The sequence below is a fragment of the Micropterus dolomieu genome, linkage group LG09 (assembly GCF_021292245.1).
Source record: "Micropterus dolomieu isolate WLL.071019.BEF.003 ecotype Adirondacks linkage group LG09, ASM2129224v1, whole genome shotgun sequence".
Taxonomy (NCBI): Eukaryota; Metazoa; Chordata; class Actinopteri; order Centrarchiformes; family Centrarchidae; genus Micropterus; species Micropterus dolomieu.
In genome coordinates this window covers 27,863,868-27,871,948 of record NC_060158.1, presented here as the reverse complement: position 1 = coordinate 27,871,948, position 8,081 = coordinate 27,863,868, and the positions used below count along the sequence as shown (strand labels likewise).

At 48.8% G+C, this 8,081-nt stretch overlaps 1 pseudogene; it reads right to left on the bottom strand.

Annotated features, from left to right (window-relative positions):
* The window catches only part of LOC123976041, a 13,052-nt pseudogene that overhangs the window by 944 nt on the left and 4,027 nt on the right, over positions 1 to 8,081 (bottom strand).

Here is an 8,081-nt window from a genome sequence, read left to right as displayed (position 1 = left end):
GACTTTTTTCATATGAAGTCGAAATGCCTTTTGAATGGGAGTGCTAGGGGCACTACAATGATGGCATAAAAATCACTATTTTTAAAACACTAAGAAGGCTCAACACAACATGAAACTGTACTTGAAGTGTCACCAGGGGCTCTACACATGGACTCGAGCATTGACAACATTGTGTACCGTATTTTCCGCACTATAAGACGCACCTTCAATGAATGACCTATTTTAGAACATTTTTCATATATAGGGCGCACCGGATTATAAGGCGCATAAGATACTGCAGTCAAACGTTTGACTGGGTTTGCGTTATGCATCCACTAGATGTGCCAAAGGGAATGTAGCGGCGCCGGAGGTGAGGCGTTTTAGTAAGCGTGAGCGCGATAGCAACAGCAGGCTGTTTGAATGAGACGACCCGGTTACTGTGAACAGGGAGTGCTTTATGAACATTCTGTGACGCGCGAGCAGCGCGGGGGACAGTGTGTCTGTTAGTAAGAGTGAGCGGTCGTGAGCGGGCACGTGACTTACACACATAACCTGATTTATACGAGGTTGAACTGGCCGTGTGACTGTTATGGAGTCTATGTTATTGTTTATCTGGTTATTATCCGTCAGCTGGTGTTTAAGTATTTTCCTGATCTCAGTTCTGTTGCAGTCTCGTGTATTAGTTTCCGTACCATCATGCTTGAGTTCTGTCTGTTTGCTAGGTGTCAATTTATGTTCTATGCCAGTTTCATTAATTAATCTGATTTTGATCATTCTGCTTTAGTCTCTGTGTAGCCTTTATTATTATTATTATGTGCTCTCCTTATCCCAGCTTCAGTCTGTATTTATTGTTGGTACAGAAAATTTAACACTTTAACAAATACACACCAATGCCTCTCCTTACAACCAAATTGCTGCTGCCTGAATCATTCCAACTGAGAGACACACACAAACTCACTTTCTTTATGGGCCAGTATTTAATTTTACTTTTTTTTTATAATTCTAACTTCATGAAATTCATTTTATTGTGTGTGTCCAGGGAGTGTTTTTGTAATGGTAATTGGTAAATATCTTACTATCAAAGGGAATGAATAATTCTGCAGCAGTTTTAAAATCTGGCATGCTGGACGCATGTTAACACAAATGCACCAAACATGTGAGTGTGTTTGTCTACACCCATAGCTGCTCTTCAGTGTATCTCCATGTTGTCATTTCCAATTACACTGACCTCTTACGGGCGGCTGTGGCTCAGGAGGTAGAGCGGGTTGGCCGTTAATCGGAAGATCGGCAGTTCAATCCCTGGCCCTCCCTGGTTGCGTGTCGAAGTGGCCTTGGGCAAGATACTGAACCCCAATTTGCCCCTGGCGGCTGTTCCGCCAGTGTATGAATGTGTGTGAATGTTAGTTTCCGTTTGAGCACTTAGGCTCAGTGTATGACTGGTGAATGCAGATGTACTGTAAAAGCGCTTTGAGTGGTCGAAAAGACTAGAAAGGCACTATACAAGTACGGAGCATTTACATTCAGTTAGGCACAGTACCTGACTGTCAGCATACCAGAATAAATCTTTTCGAAGGTCAGGCCAGAAGAATTTGTTGATACCATTCCGATGCATGCCGTTCACATGTAGCAGCACCTGTCCTCTAGTAGCTGCAGGGGTTTTCTTCCCTCTGAATGCTTAATGCTTAATGCTTAATCTCTGAAGCATGTAGTTCTTGATGAAACGGTTACCTGCTTGTCTTTTTGTTTTCTAGTGTTGTCATACCAGCTCCACCAGCTCCTCTCTCCCAACTCTGCTGTTCCCTCTGTTGTAATGAAATCGTCTCGGGTTACGTATGTAACCCTTGTTCCCTGAGAAGGGGAACGAGACACTGCGTCGGTGACGACACTATGGGAACGCCTCTGGGCGTGGCAGGGCTGAACCAGGGACGTGCACAGGAATTTTGAAGGGCAGTTGCTCTGACCTGAAAAAAGGCACTAAACACAGTATCCAAAATGTATTAACAATATAAATGTCACCAAAATACATATGAGAAAAAGAGTTCCTTATATTATTGTTTATTGTTTTTTTTTAATCATTATTATTATTTATTTTTTTTCCTTTTTTTTTTTTATTTGAAAATAAATAATCTAGATTGAATTGACAGATGGGGAAAACTCGCTTCTAATAAAATATTAAATAAAAAAACGCTTAGATTTCGGAAAAAAATACAATCCTTTTTTAACCTTTTGGCTTCCCGTACATTCAGTTGCGCTTCTAGCTCGTATTCACTTCTGTTGGTACGTATCACGTATGGTAACTGGGCAAAACTACGCATGATTTGTTGTAGTATGATTGCATAAAGGAAGGAAACAGGAATTCCGGTAGGGAACAGAATCGACTGACGTGCAGGCAGCGCTGCAGCAGTGCAGCCACTTAAACAGAGTTTGCTCTTCCCCTACTGACTTTCACTTTCGGTGCCCGAATGGAAGTGAATGAGGCTTTGCGATCGCGATTATTTTTTTATTTTATTTTTTTTTCTCGGAAGGGCGAGTCGGAAGGGCAACTTGAGTCAGGAAAGGCAAACGGGCAGTTGCCCGGGCAACCAGAGCAACCCCCCTGTGCACGTCCCTGGGCTGAACTATGAATGAAACTACTCCAATCCTATTGGCGTTGCTAGAACGGTGTGTGATGGCGTAACCGGAGGGGTATATAAGCATGCCGGCACACAGGACACATTAGCCCTTTTCTATGAAGCAAGGCACTCCAGGCGGGGTGAGGTGTGGCGGACCGACGCAGTGTCTACTACCAAATTTGAGATGTACAAGGGTTACATACGTAACCCGAGACGTTCCCCTTCGAGGGAATACTATGGGAACGAGATACCCACTTAGGCCGCGCCGAAACCCCGCCTGCCCCCAGCATGCAAAAGCTGACGGCCCGACTAGGAGGAGAGCGCACGGGGGCCGGGTGCAGAAGGAAGGTCCAGACTGTAAACCGGATGAAAGTGTGAGGGGTGGCTCCGCCAGCCGCGTCACACAAATCCTGGAGTGATGCCCCTGCAAGGAGGGCCCAAGATGCCGCCATGCCTCGAGTAGAGTGTGCCCTTATGGCCGTAGGTGAAGGCAATACCGCGCACCTGACAGGCCAGGGAAATAGTCTGAACGATCCAGTTGCTGATGGTGTGTTTAGGAGCGGGAAGCCCAGCCTTGGGGGACCCGAAACACACCAGCAACTGGTCTGCTTTCCTCCACCAGGAAGACCTCAGAGTGTAAATTTTCGGAGCTCTGACAGGGCAGAGCAGATGAAGTCTCCCATCCTCCGCTGTCACATGAGGTGGGGGATGACCCTGCCAGTCTGGCCGGAACCTTAGGGACATAACCTGGACAAGGGTGCAGGATGGCCCTGACCCTCCCCGGGGCAAACTCCAGGCATTGGGGAGAAATCAAAAGTGCCTGGAGATCCCCCACCCTCCTAAGAGAGGTGATAGCGAGGAGAAAGGTTATCTTATGGGTCAGGCGCCTCAGCCAACTCCAGAGGTTCGAAGGGGGCCTCAGCCAGCACTTCGAGAATTACTGCCAGGTCCCAGGTGGGAACCCTGGAACGAGTCAAGGGTCTCATCCTCCTGGCTCCACGGAGGAAGCGCACGACCAGTGGAAGCCTCCCCAAGGGCCCATCACTCAGAGGGGCATGGAATGCTGCAATGGCAGCCACATACACTTTGAGCATGGACGGGGAGGCCAGCAGAGAAACAGTGCTGGAGGAACTCCAGTATCACAATTACCGAGCAGGTAACTGGGTCCACTGCCCGTTCTCTGCACCAGGTGGTGAACACATTCCACTTTAGGCCGTACATCCTTCTGGTGGACGGGGCTCTGGAGCTGAGCAGCGTCTCGACTGCTCCTGTCATCAGGCCCGCCTCCGGGAACTGCGCCCCCTCAGGGGCCAGACCCATAGCTGCCACAGGGCGGGGTGGGGTTGAAAGATCCGGCCCTCCGCCTGGGACATCAGGTCTCTCCTCAGAGGGACCTGCCAAGGCGGGCCCTCGAGTAGCGATATTAAATCCGAGAACCACACTCGTGCCTGCCAAAACGGGGCTGCTAATAGTAGACTGACGCCGTCCTGGCGGACCCGCTCCAGAACCCCCGGGAGCAGAGTGACTGGGGGAAACGCATACAGACGCAGCCTCGGCCACGTCTGCACCATAGCATCGAGCCCTAGCGGGGCTGAGGGCGAGAGGGAGAACCACAGGGGACAGTGCGCCGTCTCTCAGGACGCAAACAAGTCCACGTCTATGGGGCCGATCTCTTCGCATAATAACTCCACCACCTCGGGGTGGAGTCTCCATTCCCCGTGCCTCAGCCCCTGTCCCGACAGCAGGTCTGCTCCCTGATTCTGGTACCCAGGGACGTACATCGCTCTGAGGGACATCAGTCTCTGCTGGGACCACAGGAGGATATGATGTGCCAGTTTGCATAACGGGCGCGAGCGCAGACCCCCCTGGTGATTCAAATAGGCCTGTTGGGCGGGCATCAGCACGCTCTTCTTCACGTTGAGCTGCAGCCCCAAACGCTGAACGTGAGCGATGGTGTCTCGAGACTGGGCCAGGACGAGCCAGTCGTCGGTGTAGTTCAGTATGCGGATGCCCTGGAGCCTCAGCGGGGCCAGAGCTACATCCATGCATTTGGTGAACTTGTGGGGAGAGAGTGCTAGGCCGAACAGAAGAACCCAATACTGGTAAGCCGCTCTTCTTTTCTCTTCTTCGAAGGCAAACCTCAGGAACTTCCTGTGAGAGGGACGGATGGAGACTGGAAATAAGCGTCTTTGCAGATCTATCGTGACAACCCAATGCTCGGAACGGATGATGGCAGGGATGGTGAGCATCCTGAACCTGAATCTCCTTAGAGATTGGTTCAGTGACCGCAGATCCAAAATCGGACGCAACCCATCCGTCCTTCTTGGGAACTATGAAGTACCGGCTGTAGAACCCGGACTCCCTGACTGGCGGGAAAATTAGCTCTCTGGCCCCGTTTTCCAACAGAGAGTGAACTTCTTGTCCCAACACCTGGCTCTGCACCGCAGTCCAGACCACCCCGTTGAACTTCTGCAGGGGGTGGACCCGGAACTGCAGCCTGTAGCCATCCACAACGGTGCGCAGGACCCACGAGGAAATGTTTGCAAGGTTCCGCCATGCTTCTACAAAATCCGCTAAGGGAACCAACCCCTCGGGGCTGGTGGCTGGTGTTATGCGTAGGTCCCCGGTGGCACCCTGAAGCAGAGAACCGCCAGGGAAACTCACTGGCGACCCACAGTGTGTGAGCCCGATCGTTTTCCAGCTGCAACCCCTCGAGGCGGGCAGACTGGTGAGAGCTCGCTGGCGGCTAGCGTGTCCCGAGCGCCAAGAGGGCGGGACGCCTGTTGTCTGAGCCGCCACGAGGGATGGGGACCTCGGTCAGTCTCTCTCGGGAGGTGGTGGTGGTGGACCCCCCTACTCCTCAGGACCTCTTCCCCGAGCCCGCCGAGACTGAATGACAGTCCTCAGGCCCGTCTTCTTGGGGGGCTGTGGGCGAGACAGTCGCCTCGCGTCCCAGGTTTGTTGAGAGGGACTACAGGAAGCGACGCTTCGCTTCTGGCTCTGGCAGTAGGAGCTAGCCAAGGGCTGAGCTTGTCTCTCTTCACCGTCCTGAACCCAGACCGGCGGGGGAGATATTGCTCCTGGAAGTCATCCTCCATGATGCTAAGCACGTCTAGCTCCTCAGAATCAGACTGTGCAAGCCTCTTTAAACTCATACCTCGGGCGGGAGAAGCTGAGAAACGGGCTCCAGTTCGAGTTCCCTCGAAGGGGAACTACAGGAAGCAATGTTAGCCTGTGATTATCTCTACAAAAAGAGTATGAAATAATAGTATGTTTTAACTGTTCGTGTCCACTCAGTGGCCACTTAATATACTTATATACATAATCAATTCAAATATATGAGTTTTTGTTGACATTTTCAGAAATGTGCACAATCATTATGTTTATTATTAAGTTTGTTAATTTTTGTTCTTTACTGAACTGCATTGTACTGAAGGGTGTTTTTAACTGTAATGCATGTTTCCATACATGTGGGTATCAGTATATTAGCAACACCTCCGAATAGTCCAGTAGAATATATTCAATAATAGTAATGACCTCAATGCTACAAAAACAGAACAATCTACTTTTATAACCATTATAAAAGTAGACTTTACAGCAGAACAATTGTATTAAATTGTGTATTAGAAAGTGGCACAGGTTTGAGACTTTTCAAGTAGTGCATTGACATGAGTTATCTCATGAAATTAAGATACCAAAACCCTCAAGCAATGGTTATGTGATTAACAGCCATTTTAAGCACACGTTTAGGTATATTTATTTTTTTATAAACACTGAATGATTATTGAATAGATCTGTTAAAAAACAAAAAAACAAATAATGTGCTGCATATGTGGTTTAGAGGAGAGCCGGGTAAGTTGTCACATGTAAAAAGTGTCTCGCTGTTCTTAATTCTAACACTAGAGGCTCTATCTCAAGAATTAAATAACCACTTTGTGTGAGTTTGTGTTCTATGGTCAACTTCCTGTTCACATGTGGTCATGGTCACTCTAGTTGTAGAACAAATCAATCAGGACAGCGAACACTTTTGACATAACCATACTATGTATTACAGTGCTCTGACTCGGTACTGTAAAAAGATTACCAGAGAAGAAGTCAGACAGCCATGCCAACAATAATATTTGGTTTGCCACCCCTATTTGGTGGCAGATCCAAACCAGACAGTGATGGAGGTGCAGAGGACAGACTGGATGATGGCTGTGTAGAACTGGATCAGCAGCTTCTTAGGCAGGTTGCGCTTCCTGAGCTGACACAGGAAGTACATCCTCTGCTGGGCCTTCTTGATGATAGTGTCAGTGTTGGGCTCCCACTTCAGGTCCTGGGATATAGTGGAACCCAGAAACCTGAAGGATTCCACAGCAGACACAGGGCTGTTGAGTATGGTATTGGGGGGCAGAGTGGGGGGGAATCCTCCTGAAATCCACAATCATCTCCACAGTTTTGAGCGTGTTAAGCTCCAGGTTGTTCTGGACGCACCAGAGAGCCAGCTGATCAACCTCCTGTCTGTAGGCCGACGCATCACCGTCCCGGATGAGGCCGATGACCGTTGTGTTGTCAGCGAACTTCAGGAGTTTGACAGATGGGTCTCTTGAGGTGCAGTCGTTGGTGTAGAGGGAGAAGAGCAGTGGGGAGAGCACACACCCCTGGGGGGCGCCAGTGCTGATTGTCCGGGTGCTGGATGTGATGTTTCCCTGCCTCACCTGCTGACTCCTGTCAGTCAGGAAGTCTGTGATCCACTGACAGGTGGAGGCTGGCACAGTGAGCTGGGTGAGTTTGGTGCTGACGATGTCCGGGTAATAACAGCTCCAGCTTCCAGCGAGGCTCTTCAGCTCCTGCTTTGCGCATCCTTTTCTTTTTACTCCACAACACCTTAACACTACTGATGTAAAATTATGACACTGGGTTCTTATCAACAGATTCTATCATTATAATAACTCTTACAACGCATTATTACAAGTCATTCAAAACAACTTTTGCAACTTTTGGAGATGCTAAATCACCCATCTGCAGGTAATTTCTCTGATGAAGTAGATGGTGATTGCAGCTGGAATCACGAGAGGTCTCTTTGTCATTGTTGTAGCTGTGAAGCCACCGGGGAGGAGGTAGTCACTTTCATTATGCCTCCCTATATTAATATGTATTGTTTTCAAACCCAGAGTCCATCTGAATCAGTCCCAATCAGGGGACAAGGGGCTTTTGTCATATTTACCCACAGCTTTGGCTGTATTTGGAAACATTTCTAGGGAAAGTTAATTGGGCCAAAACCACTGGGAGGCATCCGTGCCTGGATTGGCTCAGAAATGTACAGAAACATGATAATAAGGTCCCTGTCTAATTGCTGTATCATCTAGCCAAACCCAAACAACTAAAAGCCAAAGTTGTCCACATTAAATTGGTGTGAAAAACACCTGAGCTAGACTGCTGGCCCAGAGCAGACAGATACTCTCATGGTAAGGGTTTTAATAGCTTTTTGTTTTAATGGACTCTGGT